At 34.7% G+C, this 20,660-nt stretch overlaps 2 long non-coding RNA genes across 2 annotated transcripts; both read left to right on the forward strand.

The window, feature by feature from the left end:
- Positions 1-9,094: 9,094 nt before the first annotated feature.
- Positions 9,095-10,592, forward strand: LOC128230416 (uncharacterized). Its single transcript, XR_008260213.1, has 3 exons — positions 9,095-9,460; positions 9,950-10,092; positions 10,456-10,592. It is a non-coding gene; the product is annotated as an uncharacterized LOC128230416 (long non-coding RNA).
- Positions 10,593-19,058: 8,466 nt separating this feature from the next.
- Positions 19,059-20,275, forward strand: LOC128230580 (uncharacterized). The gene is made up of 3 exons (XR_008260264.1): positions 19,059-19,153; positions 19,643-19,785; positions 20,146-20,275. It is a non-coding gene; the product is annotated as an uncharacterized LOC128230580 (long non-coding RNA).
- The last annotated feature ends 385 nt before the right edge of the window (positions 20,276-20,660 follow it).

Here is a 20,660-nt window from a genome sequence, read left to right on the forward strand (position 1 = left end):
GAGACTACATTACCACGCATTACATTACACAATAAAATCTCGTTGTAGGCGACTGAGTTTGATAAAACTTGCACTGAAAGTTTATATTCATATGCCAAATGAATACCAAAATAGTTTCTCGTAGGACGTCCATCAGACCAAAATAACAATAAATGTAAAATATCTACAAATATGGACGTTGTAATTGCACGGATAAAAGACAATGCATGAATTATCGGACTGAAAACGCTTCAAACGAATAACGCAATCCTAAAACATCTTTGAGGAAATAAATGGTCTTCTCTTATGTTGGCCACTATTATCTGCTCGTGACGTTGAATAAGGAGATTTGCAAGACAAATGACGGTTTGATTTTCCAACCATCAAGTATGCTTCGCAATGCCGGTTTCAGTGAAAACAGGATCTTTTCAAGCCTTTACTTATCTCTCAATATCTAATTATTTCCCGTCTGATACAATGCGACTGGCATTTATTCCTCTCCAAGTATGAAGCCAGATTTAGAGTTTGAGAACCATCCATTACTAAAAGGCCCAAACTCAACGAGTAATTCTCCTACCGACAAAGGCAGAATTGCAGAGACAATTTCCACTTTAGGCTTGAAATGTGAATGATGCAAGGACCTATGTCGCATTCTTTACCAGTATAACGGTCCACTTAAAACATGAATCGACGGCTTTAAATGATCTTTAATAACACTTTTCGTTTATCGACAATGTCAACGTCCATTCATGTAATTGTAAATTAACATACACATCTAAAGAAAGTATATGTATGCTCATGAATTCCTTCGCAAATACATTTAGATTTTTTTTGCTGATACTCAATTAAATCAAAACCATAGAGTATCAGTCACTAGAAATACGTGGAAGACCAAAATAAATACAAAAGTATGGAGTAATACTCAATTGCATATGGAACCTTATCTGGAACGTTGGTTTCATAAACAATGTGTTGCCACAGATAAAGCATTTCTTAAGGACTTTTACGTAAAATCGACTCTACACTTAAAACATGAATAAGTCCTATTTAATTTACTTTCAGGGTAGCCCGCTTAACCAAACGCATCCAATAAAATGCATTGAACATGTTGATAAAGTTAATGTTTAAGGTCTCTTACTAAAATGACAGGATCCTCGCTCAAAATTTCTCTGGGTCGAATCATTCACATACTTTTTATTTCTTATATGAATTGCTGTACCTTAATATTGCCCCCAACCTATGTCACTCGTAAACAAACGAAACAGATTTATTTCAGTGATTTATAAACAGGCAAATGAAACATGCTCAAGACTCTGGCCCCGATTTCTCGATACCTTTTAATTCCGTTATAACAAAATAAAGCTAAGCTCACTATTTTTGTATTTCTGTGTATTTGCGTGATATAATTCTTTAGGAGTTTTTCGACTTTAAATTGGAAATATCTTCATGCAAATCAAATACACCATTTTTCCTTTATTAAAATCATATAAAAGTATGAATTTTGGCTAACTGAAATAAGCTACTTAAGCCTGTTAAGCTTAAAAAGACTCGAGAAGTTAGGGCCGGGACTGTTATTACTGAGACTAACTGAAAAAATCTGTACACAATTTCCGTCTCATTCGGCCTTACATGACTTTACTCGCAAAACGTAGCAGGACGAAAGTCTGTCAACGCTTTAAGCGCTTTGATTTTTTTTGTAACAAGTGTATAATGTGCATTTAGTAATGGTAAGAGGTTGTTAGTACGTGATAACACAAGTAATTGGTTTGATGCCACATAGTCGCATAACTATTTACTTGTGCATACTAACAATCTTAATAAAAACTGACGAGTACGAGCCGATTTAAGGCTACTTTAAACATTTTAACTCGTACGAATGAATACATTGCAATCATAAAAACTGATTATAGGATAATCATCTTCAATACGATCCATGTTTTTTTCCGAGTTTTCCCTGATAATTTCCGTGGAATAAACCTGTCCGAAACTGATGACCAAGACTCTATTTTTAACCACAGTATCGATATCCCCGGTCGCGGCCCATAAAAATGAATTGATGCGACACAGTCGCCTAACCATTTATTTTGTAACCATGGTACTTGTACACACTAACAATCTTAATCAAAAGCTGTCAAGTAAGAGCCGCCTTAAGACTATTTTAAACATAGATACTATACTAATAAATACATTATAATAACCAAAAACAAAAATGAATATAGAATAAAATGAAATATATTTTTTTTTTCATTCAGAACATTTCATGTAAAACGAGGAATAAACATGTCGTATTGATCGCTATTTAGCGTAAGATATCATCTAACACTAAATAGCGATCAATACGACATGTTTATTCCTCGTTTTACAGAGTTTTTCGGGTAGACATCCGGGGAAAAACCTGTCCGAGATTGATGAACTAGATTTTATTTTCAACCGATAGTATCTAGATCCCCGGCCGTGGCCAAGCACAGAGCCATGTATTTATTTTGATTTAGTACGCGTTCATTTTGAAACTATTTGACTATTCTTCTTTTCATAATGCGTTGGTACTCGTCGATATTAAAATATTTTTCTATGATTTTAATTGCGTAATTATGCAAAAAAACACTGCTTATTCGCACTATTTATAACCGCCACAGACATTTTACGAATATTCATTACAGCGCTTTTTGCAAGCTACTCATGCAGAATGCAGCTCCGTAGCTATGAGAGCAGATTGGTAATGTAAACTAGGTTGTTGACCACAGCAGTTCTAACTGCGCTGCGGTTGATACGCCCGTGGGCGCCTTAATTCATCAGATGTTATGTCGATCTGCCGATGGTAGATTCCGATGTACGTTTATAAAAGCCTAAAAAACACGACAGGCAAAGGACTTCTTATTAACACTCTTGACCTTTGTGTAGGAAAAGTGACCCCTATCGACAAGTGATAATGTATCATTGACACTAGTTGATGTGGTCACTCTAAGCCTAGTGCTATAAGTATGAACTGAACTATCATGGATACAATAATACATCATGTAGGAAAGAGCTGTTTTAGAAGATACCTTCAAAACATGACATAGAGTAATTAGTAATTAGTGAACTCATTTTGCCATAGATAATCAAGTGTGATAAGTGAAAGGCTACTTACCATAATGGGCTGAAGTATAGTTTATTTTAAGCAATTCGTAGCTTGTTTTTCAACTTTTGAGTAATATTATATAATTAAACTGTTTATACATAGTCGAAATAGCACTAAATAAGGGACATTAGCAGCAAGCTATTGTTATGCTGTGTAAGAAAATATATATATATAGAATCTTTAATCTTGAATAGGCTTTCTTGATAACTCAACATCAAAACATACACTCCTATCAATGGTTGCACCTAAGTATTCAACCGAATCCTTGAATTATATTGAATGACATTTATAAGTGACGTTTAGATCACCCTGAGTTTAAGCCTCTGTTTGGACCCAAATGATATCTAAGGTGTGTTTGTTGCAGATATAACTTTCCCGCTCAGAGCTTAGAGTAGACTATATCTCATTTTAATGATTGCTGGAGACTTAAATGGCAGAATCATCTGCATATAGAAGCATTTTATGCCTAACAACAGCTGGAATGTCATTCACATATGTTTAAAAAAGAAGAGAACATATTCAGATAAGACCTTGGGGCACACTTTATGTTACGTTTGCTTGTGGAGAAAACGTTTACGAAACATCAACTAATTGGTGCCTGTCGGAATTGGACGAAAACCATCTGACAGCAAACTCAGTGAGGTCAATGGCTTCAAGTTTTATTAAAAGTATAAATTGAATAGTAGTAAGGTAGTAATATACCGACGAGATCTGCTTTATCCATGTTACAACAGTCTCAGTAGATAGTTTGTGCCCAGACTCCTTGACAAATATAGATGGTATGACATCAAGGCCAATTCAGTTACAATTGAACAGCCATAGCTGTTATGTCTACTGCCGTTAGACATATACAAATGAACGACAAAGTTTGTACCAAAATTGCGCACACACCTTTGTACCAAGTTAAGTACCAACAGACGTGTAGAAGTAATATTTTGTTCTTAACACTTTCAATTTGTCAACTTATATCATTAATATCTAGACAGTATTACATGGAAACTGACATTTCTTGGACGTAAACATACATGCAAAAAACCCGCATATGTTTTGTTTTCCTTATATGTATAAAATGCTTCATCCCTATCCTGAATACACTGAAGAACTTCATTATCAATCCCAGCATCTGTTCACTGTTTGATACATGTTTCACAGGAGCAATATAATGCAAAACTGACAACAAATACTAAGTTTGAATTTATTCCTAGCAATATTTATACTTCAATTCATTTCCTAATACTCCGATAAGTGCTAATAAAACTTTGTTAAAATCTTTATTGTAATTCTTCAAAGATCTAATTTCTACGGAATTGTGTTTTCTAATAAAACCACATGTCACTTTTCTAGTGGAATAAGTTACCAAATGTTCACTTAGCCTTCAATCAATAACACCACTTTGAGAAATATTTTGAGGGTCAGATACTAAAATCAGATCATTGACTGTAGATTATTCAGATGAAATTATTGTGTAGTCAGTAATCAGCTCTGTAAGACTGAAATGGTCACAACATGACTCCAAAGCTCTGAACAAAATGCATTTACTTCCGGAATATAGATTGGTATTAACATCACCTGTTGTTTAAATTTTATTAGAATTTGGGCAGGATAAAAACACTAAATCTAAAACTTTATAAACATTTGTCTGTTAAGGTGACCTGTACATTAAACCACTTGGTATATGCTTAGTCTTTGGCAGAATATTGTCAACAAAAGTTGCCTCTAGCCCCTCCTGGTTTAGGTCCTCCTTGGTATTTAACGCAATGTCACATCTAATCCAGTTGATTACGCCCCGCCATAGCAATTCCTGTCTTAACATCAGATAGTTTATGTCTAATCAATCTAAAATTGTAAAAAATACAAAAATGCCAATTTCTCAAAAACAACGACAAAAAATAATAAACACACTAAGATTTATCTGATATTTTTCTCTGTTTGAAACCTTGTTAGAGTGCATACATGAGTCCCTTAATTTTTAATATTGGTCTTTCTTTTGAACTATTCTTTAATAATTCTTTCTTATTAACGGAAGCATAAATCCATGTGTTCAACTCGCCACCGATGGCAGCGGACCGCTATCCCGAATATAAAAAATATGCAAAATAAACCCGTTATCAACTTTATTTGTCATAGAACAATGGCCTATCGACCTTATCATCGACATTAAAACCGAGGTTGGGTTTATTCATGCAATTCATTTATTTCTGAAGTAGATTGGACTCCTACGTTCACGCACATACTGCATTAAAATAATGTTTTTTAATGTCTAAAGCTGTAGTGCCAATACGTATTTGCGAACACGAACGTGTTATTTGGTATTTTGCATTGTTTGAGAAGATAGCCGCGTTACACAGCGTACTTTCAGGGGCAACGACAGATTGCACGATAGCCGCGTTACACAGCGTACTTTCAGGGGCAACGACAGATTGCACGATAGCCGCGTTACACAGCGTACTTTCAGGGGCAACGACAGATTGCACGATAGCCGAGTTACACAGCGTACTTTCAGGGGCAACGACAGATTGCACGATAGCCGCGTTACACAGGGTACTTTCAGGCGCAACGACAGATTGCCATCATTTTTTCTAAGATATATCCATAAACCCATTAATTTTTCCATTGCATTTGCCTTATTTGGAGACTGTTTTAAATTACCATTATGTACTACCAAGCCTGTACATGATATCTCTTAAGCTCGGTATTTACGATCGCCACCCGACAGCTCACAGTAAACCCACGCATTGAATTACCACTTTGCAATTTTGTATATTAATATGACTATTACAACAAGACTAAATATGATGCAAAGCATCTTGTTATAATAGTTAAAAGGCCGAGAATGTTTTTGAAACATGACTTAAAGAAAGCAGATGCAGTTCACAAGAATACCAAGTTTGAGGTACCTGGATACAAGCACCCTTCAGATCACACTTTTCATATTTCCGTTGCAAAATTGATGTTTTATGTTTTTTTTTCTTAAACCGTTAGTAACGGTTTAAGCCATAAAACATTAAATTTGGAATGGAAATATGAAAATCTGCGATCTGATCTTTTGTCAACAGTCTTTCATCAATGGTTAGCAGATAATTTCGCAAGAATTTGCTAATTCCAAGACAAAAAATAAAATAGTCGGAAAAACCGTAAATCTGTGATAGTGCAGCTTTAATGTCACCACCAACTTGATAATTGATCACCTGATCTCAAAAGTAATATGGTTCATCTTCTCGTCTTGACTAATCATACCATCAAGTCCCTGAGCCAAAACGTTGTTCAGATAGTGATTGTAAACCGATATTCAACTGAAGATCACCACGAACTTGACCTTTGACCCACTGACTTCCAAAAAAATAAAAGGTCATATAATGATCATGACCTACCTACCTAGATATTTTAAGATCCCTGTACGTAAGTGCTCTTTTAATATTGATCAGAAACCGTTTTCAGCTGAAGGTAATCTGAAGGTACCCACGACATTGACCTAGTGACCTATGAGGCCGCCGAGTTTGTTTAAGTGATACAGTTTGTCAAGTAATGCCCCGCTCCTGGGCTATTGCATGTACATAGACTGATAATTGAATTAAACCTTTCCATCTGAATTAACAAAATACAGCACATAATTTTCTACACAATTTGTTCAACTCCTGCTAACTCAAAAGCCATGAGCTTATTTCCCGGGTGAGCCAACTAGCCCTCTCTCGACGCTTTCTATACGTAAAAATAGTCCTTCATACAATACCGGGAGACACCTTGATATCAAATTGTGATTGATTCGACGAGTACAAAGTTTCAGATCAAACAGTCCATACACAACTGTGGAAGAAGCTCTCTCCGCAAGATGGATAATGTTTTGAGGCCGAGGTATGATACTGATAAATTAGAACCCATAATTCGCGCGGTGGTAATTTTGAAGACATCCTGGAACACAGAAGTAAATGATTAGATGGCGGTTGTATATTCTTTTTTTCCATAACCGATACTATTTTCATTGTTACATTTCACGACAACGAATATTCTTTCTAAAGCATGATTTAGCATGATAGCATTTCAGAGTGATAATGGAAGGTTCTGGGAAATATTTATAAAATATCTTTAATGCACTTTCTGTTTATTATGCTTGAGGATGTTCCCAAAACGTCAACACTTCATCAAAGACCAAACTCTCACCTATGCATATGGGACTCGAATGGTTTGTGTAATCGTACGATAAGACTATCCGCATTATACGTGCAGTAAATGGAAAATGTATAATTAACGTACAGTTTGATTTTATACGTTGTTTATTTTATATAGTACGTTTGTTTTGGAAGTCCAGAGTCATCTCATGATTTGTGTAGCAATTCTTCTGATATCTACAATAAGACATGGTTTATACCAAACACCAATACTAAATACAATAAACGGAATAAGTAACACATTAGTCCACATTCACCAATAACAATACATGTATTCGGATTACATTTCCGCACTAACATGTAACTTGTCGAATTTGCTTTGAACTGTCTCATTAGTATCAATATTTTTGTAGTCCCAAATCTGTGACCCATTACATTCAATTGTCTTTACGCTACTTTTGATATTTATTGTGAAGGGAAATTTTCAAAATACTTTCATACAACTATACATAGAAACGCTTGTGATGTCCGTTTACCAGTTCGATTGTACTTGCAATTTTCGTAATTGCGAACATTTGCAATAAGTCAGATATTCTCTCGGTGTCAAAAGAGACTTACATCTCATTTGGCGGGCGGTATGAAAACCATGATTAGTTGATACAGCCAATAAAAATTATGTTAACATAAAGTTCATCTGACTGGTCAAAACTTTGTTGTTGTTTTCAAGTGTTGGGATGTTCTAACGTCAACAGTAGAAGCGGAAAGGGCATTTCGCCATTTATTGAATAATGTCTCTCGGAAATGACATATAAAACTTTTCGAGAGCGTGTAATCAACAATCTCAAATACCGCCTCAAAATAATGCAATGCATAACAAATGTTATAATAAAATAGTGACTGTTGAACTCGGATTCAAGAGTATACATGTTTTAAGAAAATATTATCATACTGAGAGCGCCCAGTAAAAGAACCGCGGGAAACGAGTAAATCGATGCGTGCTCATCGTATTCCATTAAAACATTCTTGAACTTGATTGTTCGAAGATGTCGCAAAACACGCAATCGGAAGTTAAGCGAATTAATCAACACCCTTTATCGGCATTTCAATATCAAGCAGTTTCAATCTCGGCATAATATAAAGGTGTATTTTCGAATACAAAAATGGGGGAAAAAAGAGAACTGATGAGAACCGAAGCATTCACTCGATAAATAAGCAAATGGCCCTTGGGTCATCTCTGATAAATAGGGCGAGATGAACAAACTGGGAAGAAAACACCTACTCATTGTTTTGTGAAAATATTTAATAAAGGGTTGTGTTTTTGGTTTTGGGAGGAAAGTAAATTTAACTCAAATAACAGTAAAAATTAGTCCTTGAGTGAGGTATAACCGTTAACAATTAGTGAATGATTTAAACCAATTCGGTAGCCTAAAAAATACCGAATCGAATAAATATTACAAGCAAATCATATCAGGACTATGAGTTCAGGTGTTAAACATAAGAGGTTTAAAAAACTTATTTCTAACTCTGATTTGCGGGAATGCACATAACAAAATGAGCCAAGACGATGCCAATTCAGAACGAATATAAAAATATGAGCCCCTGGCGTTGCTATTTCGGAACGCACGTGCAAACAGTGCCGCCGACGATGCCAATTCAGAATGCACATGCAAAATGAGCCCCTGATGTGGTCAATTCTGAATGCACATGTAAAATGAGTCCCAGACGATGCCAATTCAGGACGAACATGCAAACTTAGCATCAGACGATGCCAATTCAGAATGCACACTTTTAAAATGAGCCCGAGAAGTTGCCAATTTAGAATGCACACTTGTAAAAAGGTTTGTTTTAAGGTATTAGCCATGTAATACAACTCGGGAAACATCGGGTAACATCGACATATATCGCCACTCGCCGTAACAGATCGCGACGAACATCGGGCGTATTCGGCCTGTACAGGATGTTGCTATTTTTAGAAACAGAAGGTATTTCCCGGCTATTCATAGGTCAATAATGGAATTTCTACATCGTAGGATTTGGAAACATTGTGATGTTTTCTCATGAATATACGTTTAAAATAAATAAACACTAAAAGTACACGCTGACTGTTGATTACGATACATCTAACAATTTGAGTCATTACAGTTAAACATGGATTATAAGTGAAATATACGCGTAAGAGAAGATTTTCTCTCGAAAAAACGAACTGTCAACAATCGGCATGGAACTGGGATATTCGTATCAAAGGGCTCTGAATGTAAGTATCCTTGAGCAGTTTTGTACGTTTGTGTTCAAAAACGTTTGTTTTTTAATTTATCTTTGGAATTCTTAAATCATTTTATTAGCTAAATGTTTAGACAGCATGTTCATATTTTACATGTACTTATGTACATGTTACATATTTTTATATGTACTTATGTATATAACTTATATTTAAGATATAATATGAGTATGTAATCTTTAAATTGATTGTTTTATCTTTATCTTAAAGTTGTATGTGGTTTGGGGCTTGAGGCCGCATCTGCTAGGACACTATTGACATTCATTGGCTTGGTGTAGGTCTCGTTAAAACCCCATACTGTTGTGAATCATTATCAACCATATGCACAACAACTACACATTTGTGCTTACCAACCCTTACTCTTGGCTAAAACAGATTTTAGTGCAGAATGTATAATACTTGTGCATTTGTATTTTACGGTGGTAGTTTCTGCTGGTTGATAATCAGAAGTCTAATTTCTTCCAGGCAGGAAAATGACTGAATATTACTTAGTCAACAACACTGGGTTATGAAGAATTCCAGCCTGCATTAAATACTATGTTGGATCCTTGAGAGCGGATTTAACAGCCATGTCCATCCACAAGGCAGTCGCATCTGATCGAGATGATGTGAGTATTTCATATAAAACATATTTGACTTGGTTTTTGTTTTTATAAACCTACTGTATTCAATAATCAAGTGGTGGTGGTGGTGATGGTGGTCAAGTGGTGGTGGTGGTGGTGGTGGTGGTGATGTTGATGATGATGATGATGATGATGATGATGATGATGATGATGATGATGATGAATTTTATTGATAAATTTAATAATTTTCTTTATATATATACATGTATGTATCAGCTTGTTGTTTTTTCAAAATAATGTCGAGAAATATTAAACTGTTTATATTTTATTTTGTATATGTATGGCAGTATAGTTATCTATACTAATTAGTTAGAAAGGCTTTAAAGTACAACTTTTTTTCCTTTACAGCACTAAACATTCTTGATGGGTAAAGTACCTGAAGGTGCATGAAAACCAAATCAGCATTGACTCAGCATTGAGTTATCATCTGTGCACACACTACAAGTACAAAGCATGGGAACAGACCAAACTTCAAATGTTGAAGAGTGAAGAATTATTGTGAAAAAAAACCTAATTGTTAGAATACCAATGACAAAATAATACAGATATACATCAAATTACCCACAGAGATTGTTTACATGTTATAATATTAAAAAAAAAACATTAGTTGAGAACTTTCACTCTGATATTTTTGGAGGGGCGAGCCCACTTAGTGTTCTTGTTTCTTCACATATTTTAGTTTAAAAGCACACTCATTTGTTTTAAACTCTGTATTCTGAGTTAGTATCATAAGTAAAATTCATTTATTTCAAAGAGTACATTTTATGAATAAGTCCAATTAAGCTTTATAATTTTTTACAAGAAAAGGGTTGATTTTTAAGCATTTTATTAGCTATAAAAATGTATGGTAACATGACATTATGTATATTTTCTTCAAAACTGGACGGTAAACTATCATAAATTGTCTTTTAAATTGTTCAATAGACATCATAGATAATATCTAAAATGATTTCAGCAGCTTGCCTTATAGTTAACTATTTTTTATGAATTTTATAAAACTGCTATATATTTTCAAACATCGAAAAACTGCTCTTTTCTGAAGAATCATAAGATCAATCAAAATGAATTTTTTCCATGTGTATCAATGATGTGTTCGTTTGAACTTTAGTTTTCTGTTAACTGAAGTTTATTTTACCAGAAACTGTTGTGTTTATTTCATAATCTCTGATAATGCGAAAAAAATTCAAATATAGACAAAATATTTACTTGTCGCTCTTTGTAGCCCTTGGAGTTTGGGGGTGGGTGTAATGAAACATAAATAACTTTTTTAATTCACGGTAAAAAATCTTCAAAATTTGGATAAAAGTCCCATAGTGTACCGTGATTATAACTATGTTGTCGGTTAAAGCTTTTAAAAAAGTGTGTGTTACGCGGCTAATACCTTAAAAATAAAAATAAAACGTATGTTACCTTAACGCCAGCGTACAGAACTGTGTAATACCCTCATATGCCATATATCATTTTAATGTGTGGTTTGTCATTCCGAGGCGATGTAACATCGTCAATAAGTAGCAGAACAACTTGATTTTTTCAGTTTCTCTTCTGTACACTATTTCAGTTTACTATTTCAAAGAGTGGATTTTTTAAACACAAACTCTGTTTATTTGTTGTTGTGAGTAAAGCTTGTTACGCCTAATCCCATATGATAGCAACCGAAAATAATGAATATTGTAAGCAAATTATTATACATGTAAGAAATGTTTACGATAAAATGACAGAAACCCGTTCATTAATATATGAGTATATATAACGGTTGACATTTATTACAGATAACTGTTTTAAATGATATACTTTTAGAAGACGCGGAATAATATTTCATTGACGGTCATATTTAATCATTTAGTGTTTACACAATGTTCCCCCCTATGGCATACTGATTTAATACTTTAGAAAGCCAATGACGAAAACAACCACCAAAAAACGTTTAGTCATTACTTTGTTTTAATGAATGGTTTCGCGCATGTGCGCTGGCAAGCACAATTATACAATCATTAACATACTATTAAAAGAAGACGAATATAAAGCAGCAGTTTTTAATTCGGAATAAAATGGGGGGTGGGTTTCCACGTGTCTTCTATACAAACAACAACAACAACAAAAACATCAAAACTAACTTAATTTCACGTTCTTATTACAACTCACTAAAATAAATGGGAACCAGTTAGTGTAAACATAATCTCAAGATGAAAAATCATGTTAAAGGAACATTTTTACCAACGTTAAAATGTAACATAAATGTTGTTGTTTTATTTCATGACCTTAAAACTGTAGATAGTTGGCCTTCAAATGTTGGAGTCAAAATTTTTTATTACAGGAGGGTTTCGATTTCCTCGCCATTTATTGGCAACCAAATTGATATATATTTATCTTTGAAGTCTTTGAGACACACAAAGGAATCAGAATAATTTCTAAACAAGTAAGTAATCGTTCGGGGTAATTATTTTTAAATAAAAATAAGCATTTCCAAAAGGTTTATAAAGTAATAAAATATTGAAAGGGGCGTTCCGCGAATCAACAAGAATAGTAAGCCTATTGAACAACAGAAATATTTAGCGATATGATATTGTGTATGTTATACTGTCGTTTATTCAATCCTTCCTTTCTTTTCAGCTGATATTTACAGAAGGAGTATCATCCGTTTGGAAAAATGGAATATCCGGTTGTTTTCACAAATAAAGAATGCACAATTGTAAAAAGAGCCCAAGGCGTTGCCAATTCTTAATACTCATGTAAAATGAGCCCTTGACGATGCCAATTTAGAATGCACATATTAAATGAGCCTCAGACGATGCCAATTCGGAATGCACATGCAAAAGATGCCCCAGACGATGCCAATTTGAAATGCACAGTCGAAATGAGCCCAAGACGATGCCAATTTTTCTTGATAACTCAACATCAAAACATACACTCCTATCAATGGTTGCACCTAAGTATTGAACCGAATCCTTGAATTATATTGAATGACATTTATAAGTGACGTTTAGATCACCCTGAGTTTAAGCCTCTGTTTGGACCCAAATGATATCTAAGGTGTGTTTGTTGCAGATATAACTTTCCCGCTCAGAGCTTAGAGTAGACTATATCTCATTTTAATGATTGCTGGAGACTTAAATGGCAGAATCATCTGCATATAGAAGCATTTTATGCCTAACAACAGCTGGAATGTCATTCACATATGTTTAAAAAAGAAGAGAACATATTCAGATAAGACCTTGGGGCACACTTTATGTTACGTTTGCTTGTGGAGAAAACGTTTACGAAACATCAACTAATTGGTGCCTGTCGGAATTGGACGAAAACCATCTGACAGCAAACTCAGTGAGGTCAATGGCTTCAAGTTTTATTAAAAGTATAAAATGAATAGTAGTAAGGTAGTAACATACCGACGAGATCTGCTTTATCCATGTTACAACAGTCTCAGTAGATAGTTTGTGCCCAGACTCCTTGACAAATATAGATGGTATGACATCAAGGCCAATTCAGTTACAATTGAACAGCCATAGCTGTTATGTCTACTGCCGTTAGACATATACAAATGAACGACAAAGTTTGTACCAAAATTGCGCACACACCTTTGTACCAAGTTAAGTACCAACAGACGTGTAGAAGTAATATTTTGTTCTTAACACTTTCAATTTGTCAACTTATATCATTAATATCTAGACAGTATTACATGGAAACTGACATTTCTTGGACGTAAACATACATGCAAAAAACCCGCATATGTTTTGTTTTCCTTATATGTATAAAATGCTTCATCCCTATCCTGAATACACTGAAGAACTTCATTATCAATCCCAGCATCTGTTCACTGTTTGATACATGTTTCACAGGAGCAATATAATGCAAAACTGACAACAAATACTAAGTTTGAATTTATTCCTAGCAATATTTATACTTCAATTCATTTCCTAATACTCCGATAAGTGCTAATAAAACTTTGTTAAAATCTTTATTGTAATTCTTCAAAGATCTAATTTCTACGGAATTGTGTTTTCTAATAAAACCACATGTCACTTTTCTAGTGGAATAAGTTACCAAATGTTCACTTAGCCTTCAATCAATAACACCACTTTGAGAAATATTTTGAGGGTCAGATACTAAAATCAGATCATTGACTGTAGATTATTCAGATGAAATTATTGTGTAGTCAGTAATCAGCTCTGTAAGACTGAAATGGTCACAACATGACTCCAAAGCTCTGAACAAAATGCATTTACTTCCGGAATATACATTGGTATTAACATCACCTGTTGTTTAAATTTTATTAGAATTTGGGCAGGATAAAAACACTAAATCTAAAACTTTATAAACATTTGTCTGTTAAGGTGACCTGTACATTAAACCACTTGGTATATGCTTAGTCTTTGGCAGAATATTGTCAACAAAAGTTGCCTCTAGCCCCTCCTGGTTTAGGTCCTCCTTGGTATTTAACGCAATGTCACTTCTAATCCAGTTGATTACGCCCCGCCATAGCAATTCCTGTCTTAACATCAGATAGTTTATGTCTAATCAATCTAAAATTGTAAAAAATACAAAAATGCCAATTTCTCAAAAACAACGACAAAAAATAATAAACACACTAAGATTTATCTGATATTTTTCTCTGTTTGAAACCTTGTTAGAGTGCATACATGAGTCCCTTAATTTTTAATATTGGTCTTTCTTTTGAACTATTCTTTAATAATTCTTTCTTATTAACGGAAGCATAAATCCATGTGTTCAACTCGCCACCGATGGCAGCGGACCGCTATCCCGAATATAAAAAATATGCAAAATAAACCCGTTATCAACTTTATTTGTCATAGAACAATGGCCTATCGACCTTATCATCGACATTAAAACCGAGGTTGGGTTTATTCATGCAATTCATTTATTTCTGAAGTAGATTGGACTCCTACGTTCACGCACATACTGCATTAAAATAATGTTTTTTAATGTCTAAAGCTGTAGTGCCAATACGTATTTGCGAACACGAACGTGTTATTTGGTATTTTGCATTGTTTGAGAAGATAGCCGCGTTACACAGCGTACTTTCAGGGGCAACGACAGATTGCACGATAGCCGCGTTACACAGCGTACTTTCAGGGGCAACGACAGATTGCACGATAGCCGCGTTACACAGCGTACTTTCAGGGGCAACGACAGATTGCACGATAGCCGAGTTACACAGCGTACTTTCAGGGGCAACGACAGATTGCACGATAGCCGCGTTACACAGGGTACTTTCAGGCGCAACGACAGATTGCCATCATTTTTTCTAAGATATATCCATAAACCCACGCCATTAATTTTTCCATTGCATTTGCCTTATTTGGAGACTGTTTTAAATTACCATTATGTACTACCAAGCCTGTACATGATATCTCTTAAGCTCGGTATTTACGATCGCCACCCGACAGCTCACAGTAAACCCACGCATTGAATTACCACTTTGCAATTTTGTATATTAATATGACTATTACAACAAGACTAAATATGATGCAAAGCATCTTGTTATAATAGTTAAAAGGCCGAGAATGTTTTTGAAACATGACTTAAAGAAAGCAGATGCAGTTCACAAGAATACCAAGTTTGAGGTACCTGGATACAAGCACCCTTCAGATCACACTTTTCATATTTCCGTTGCAAAATTGATGTTTTATGGGTTTTTTTCTTAAACCGTTAGTAACGGTTTAAGCCATAAAACATTAAATTTGGAATGGAAATATGAAAATCTGCGATCTGATCTTTTGTCAACAGTCTTTCATCAATGGTTAGCAGATAATTTCGCAAGAATTTGCTAATTCCAAGACAAAAAATAAAATAGTCGGAAAAACCGTAAATCTGTGATAGTGCAGCTTTAATGTCACCACCAACTTGATAATTGATCACCTGATCTCAAAAGTAATATGGTTCATCTTCTCGTCTTGACTAATCATACCATCAAGTCCCTGAGCCAAAACGTTGTTCAGATAGTGATTGTAAACCGATATTCAACTGAAGATCACCACGAACTTGACCTTTGACCCACTGACTTCCAAAAAAATAAAAGGTCATATAATGATCATGACCTACCTACCTAGATATTTTAAGATCCCTGTACGTAAGTGCTCTTTTAATATTGATCAGAAACCGTTTTCAGCTGAAGGTAATCTGAAGGTACCCACGACATTGACCTAGTGACCTATGAGGCCGCCGAGTTTGTTTAAGTGATACAGTTTGTCAAGTAATGCCCCGCTCCTGGGCTATTGCATGTACATAGACTGATAATTGAATTAAACCTTTCCATCTGAATTAACAAAATACAGCACATAATTTTCTACACAATTTGTTCAACTCCTGCTAACTCAAAAGCCATGAGCTTATTTCCCGGGTGAGCCAACTAGCCCTCTCTCGACGCTTTCTATACGTAAAAATAGTCCTTCATACAATACCGGGACACACCTTGATATCAAATTGTGATTGATTCGACGAGTACAAAGTTTCAGATCAAACAGTCCATACACAACTGTGGAAGAAGCTCTCTCCGCAAGATGGATAATGTTTTGAGGCCGAGGTATGATACTGATAAATTAGAACCCATAATTCGCGCGGTGGTAATTTTGAAGACATCCTGGAACACAGAAGTAAATGATTAGATGGCGGTTGTATATTCTTTTTTTCCATAACCGATACTATTTTCATTGTTACATTTCACGACAACGAATATTCTTTCTAAAGCATGATTTAGCATGATAGCATTTCAGAGTGATAATGGAAGGTTCTGGGAAATATTTATAAAATATCTTTAATGCACTTTCTGTTTATTATGCTTGAGGATGTTCCCAAAACGTCAACACTTCATCAAAGACCAAACTCTCACCTATGCATATGGGACTCGAATGGTTTGTGTAATCGTACGATAAGACTATCCGCATTATACGTGCAGTAAATGGAAAATGTATAATTAACGTACAGTTTGATTTTATACGTTGTTTATTTTATATAGTACGTTTGTTTTGGAAGTCCAGAGTCATCTCATGATTTGTGTAGCAATTCTTCTGATATCTACAATAAGACATGGTTTATACCAAACACCAATACTAAATACAATAAACGGAATAAGTAACACATTAGTCCACATTCACCAATAACAATACATGTATTCGGATTACATTTCCGCACTAACATGTAACTTGTCGAATTTGCTTTGAACTGTCTCATTAGTATCAATATTTTTGTAGTCCCAAATCTGTGACCCATTACATTCAATTGTCTTTACGCTACTTTTGATATTTATTGTGAAGGGAAATTTTCAAAATACTTTCATACAACTATACATAGAAACGCTTGTGATGTCCGTTTACCAGTTCGATTGTACTTGCAATTTTCGTAATTGCGAACATTTTCAATAAGCCAGATATTCTCTCGGTGTCAAAAGAGACTTACATCTCATTTGGCGGGCGGTATGAAAACCATGATTAGTTGATACAGCCAATAAAAATTATGTTAACATAAAGTTCATCTGACTGGTCAAAACTTTGTTGTTGTTTTCAAGTGTTGGGATGTTCTAACGTCAACAGTAGAAGCGGAAAGGGCATTTCGCCATTTATTGAATAATGTCTCTCGGAAATGACATATAAAACTTTTCGAGAGCGTGTAATCAACAATCTCAAATACCGCCTCAAAATAATGCAATGCATAACAAATGTTATAATAAAATAGTGACTGTTGAACTCGGATTCAAGAGTATACATGTTTTAAGAAAATATTATCATACTGAGAGCGCCCAGTAAAAGAACCGCGGGAAACGAGTAAATCGATGCGTGCTCATCGTATTCCATTAAAACATTCTTGAACTTGATTGTTCGAAGATGTCGCAAAACACGCAATCGGAAGTTAAGCGAATTAATCAACACCCTTTATCGGCATTTCAATATCAAGCAGTTTCAATCTCGGCATAATATAAAGGTGTATTTTCGAATACAAAAATGGGGGAAAAAAGAGAACTGATGAGAACCGAAGCATTCACTCGATAAATAAGCAAATGGCCCTTGGGTCATCTCTGATAAATAGGGCGAGATGAACAAACTGGGAAGAAAACACCTACTCATTGTTTTGTGAAAATATTTAATAAAGGGTTGTGTTTTTGGTTTTGGGAGGAAAGTAAATTTAACTCAAATAACAGTAAAAATTAGTCCTTGAGTGAGGTATAACCGTTAACAATTAGTGAATGATTTAAACCAATTCGGTAGCCTAAAAAATACCGAATCGAATAAATATTACAAGCAAATCATATCAGGACTATGAGTTCAGGTGTTAAACATAAGAGGTTTAAAAAACTTATTTCTAACTCTGATTTGCGGGAATGCACATAACAAAATGAGCCAAGACGATGCCAATTCAGAACGAATATAAAAATATGAGCCCCTGGCGTTGCTATTTCGGAACGCACGTGCAAACAGTGCCGCCGACGATGCCAATTCAGAATGCACATGCAAAATGAGCCCCTGATGTGGTCAATTCTGAATGCACATGTAAAATGAGTCCCAGACGATGCCAATTCAGGACGAACATGCAAACTTAGCATCAGACGATGCCAATTCAGAATGCACACTTTTAAAATGAGCCCGAGAAGTTGCCAATTTAGAATGCACACTTGTAAAAAGGTTTGTTTTAAGGTATTAGCCATGTAATACAACTCGGGAAACATCGGGTAACATCGACATATATCGCCACTCGCCGTTACAGATCGCGACGAACATCGGGCGTATTCGGCCTGTACAGGATGTTGCTATTTTTAGAAACAGAAGGTATTTCCCGGCTATTCATAGGTCAATAATGGAATTTCTACATCGTAGGATTTGGAAACATTGTGATGTTTTCTCATGAATATACGTTTAAAATAAATAAACACTAAAAGTACACGCTGACTGTTGATTACGATACATCTAACAATTTGAGTCATTACAGTTAAACATGGATTATAAGTGAAATATACGCGTAAGAGAAGATTTTCTCTCGAAAAAACGAACTGTCAACAATCGGCATGGAACTGGGATATTCGTATCAAAGGGCTCTGAATGTAAGTATCCTTGAGCAGTTTTGTACGTTTGTGTTCAAAAACGTTTGTTTTTTAATTTATCTTTGGAATTCTTAAATCATTTTATTAGCTAAATGTTTAGACAGCATGTTCATATTTTACATGTACTTATGTACATGTTACATATTTTTATATGTACTTATGTATATAACTTATATTTAAGATATAATATGAGCATGTAATCTTTAAATTGATTGTTTTATCTTTATCTTAAAGTTGTATGTGGTTTGGGGCTTGAGGCCGCATCTGCTAGGACACTATTGACATTCATTGGCTTGGTGTAGGTCTCGTTAAAACCCCATACTGTTGTGAATCATTATCAACCATATGCACAACAACTACACATTTGTGCTTACCAACCCTTACTCTTGGCTAAAACAGATTTTAGTGCAGAATGTATAATACTTGTGCATTTGTATATTACGGTGGTAGTTTCTGCTGGTTGATAATCAGAAGTCTAATTTCTTCCAGGCAGGAAAATGACTGAATATTACTTAGTCAACAACACTGGGTTATGAAGAATTCCAGCCTGCATTAAATACTATGTTGGATCCTTGAGAGCGGATTTAACAGCCATGTCCATCCACAAGGCAGTCGCATCTGATCGAGATGATGTGAGTATTTCATATAAAACATATTTGACTTGGTTTTTGTTTTTATAAACCTACTGTATTCAATAATCAAGTGGTGGTGGTGGTGATGGTGGTCAAGTGGTGGTGGTGGTGGTGGTGGTGGTGATGTTGATGATGATGATGATGATGATGATGATGATGATGATGATGATGATGAATTTTATTGATAAATTTAATAATTTTCTTTATATATATACATGTATGTATCAGCTTGTTGTTTTTTCAAAATAATGTCGAGAAATATTAAACTGTTTATATTTTATTTTGTATATGTATGGCAGTATAGTTATCTATACTAATTAGTTAGAAAGGCTTTAAAGTACAACTTTTTTTCCTTTACAGCACTAAACATTCTTGATGGGTAAAGTACCTGAAGGTGCATGAAAACCAAATCAGCATTGACTCAGCATTGAGTTATCATCTGTGCACACACTACAAGTACAAAGCATGGGAACAGACCAAACTTCAAATGTTGAAGAGTGAAGAATTATTGTGAAAAAAAACCTAATTGTTAGAATACCAATGACAAAATAATACAGATATACATCAAATTACCCACAGAGATTGTTTACATGTTATAATATTAAAAAAAAAACATTAGTTGAGAACTTTCACTCTGATATTTTTGGAGGGGCGAGCCCACTTAGTGTTCTTGTTTCTTCACATATTTTAGTTTAAAAGCACACTCATTTGTTTTAAACTCTGTATTCTGAGTTAGTATCATAAGTAAAATTCATTTATTTCAAAGAGTACATTTTATGAATAAGTCCAATTAAGCTTTATAATTTTTTACAAGAAAAGGGTTGATTTTTAAGCATTTTATTAGCTATAAAAATGTATGGTAACATGACATTATG

Source organism: Mya arenaria, chromosome 4 (genome assembly GCF_026914265.1).
Source record: "Mya arenaria isolate MELC-2E11 chromosome 4, ASM2691426v1".
NCBI lineage: Eukaryota > Metazoa > Mollusca > Bivalvia > Myida > Myidae > Mya > Mya arenaria.